Source organism: Alligator sinensis, unplaced genomic scaffold (assembly GCF_000455745.1).
Source record: "Alligator sinensis unplaced genomic scaffold, ASM45574v1 scaffold169_2, whole genome shotgun sequence".
Lineage (NCBI taxonomy): Eukaryota > Metazoa > Chordata > Crocodylia > Alligatoridae > Alligator > Alligator sinensis.
The window spans coordinates 2,216,324-2,217,047 of record NW_005842077.1 but is presented as its reverse complement, the minus strand read 5'-3'; the positions used below and the strand labels follow the sequence as shown (position 1 = coordinate 2,217,047).

The 724-nt window shown below is 50.3% G+C and overlaps 1 pseudogene; it reads left to right on the top strand.

Annotated features, from left to right (window-relative positions):
* The window catches only part of LOC112550314, an 8,627-nt pseudogene that overhangs the window by 1,209 nt on the left and 6,694 nt on the right, over positions 1–724 (top strand).

Sequence of the window (724 nt, the reverse complement as noted above, 5' to 3'; positions counted from 1 at the left end):
AAGAGCGGGAATCACAGAAGAGAAGAAATAATCCCTCAGCAAGAAACAACACGTCACCAGCAGCTTCTTTCCTTTCCTTGTCGGAGGAGGAGGACAACAGCAGTTTCACACCCTACATTCATTGAAATGCCTCGGTTCCCAAAGAGAGACCCGAACTGCCGAGTGTCCAGCGTGAGTCAAAAAGGGTTGGGATGGTGTGTGTGCTGTTCCTGGATGGAAGGAATAGTAAAGAAACCAGAGGCTGGCATGCAATGCAGGCAAGAAAGCCAGTCAGCGAAAATGGAAATGGAGGCATCAGGGGGTGAAGGACAGCCTGGGGTAGGTGCGGGGAGGGGGATGTAGCAACACAGGTAAAAGTGGAGAGGTGTGTGGGGAGTCAGATGTCTGGCGGGTTGTAGTGTGTCACAATTCCACTGTCTATGTTGAGTCCATGAGTGACTGTACCTAGGAGGTTGATGAAGTGCAGTTCATAGGCTCATGTGTGAAAAGTGTCTGCACATGTTCTGTTTGAGAGTCCAATATTGAAGCATTCTTCACTGCAGATTTCTATCCACGCTAGTGATACTGCTATTGCCTGGGATCTCCGGAGGGAAAGTCCATGTAAGAGCTGAGGATTATCATTTATGACGTCTATCTATAGCAGTGGCAATACATAGGGGTGCATGGGTGCACGTGCACCCTCTGAGAGCGCTGGTGTGCCCTATGACAGGCAGTGCTCCCCGCG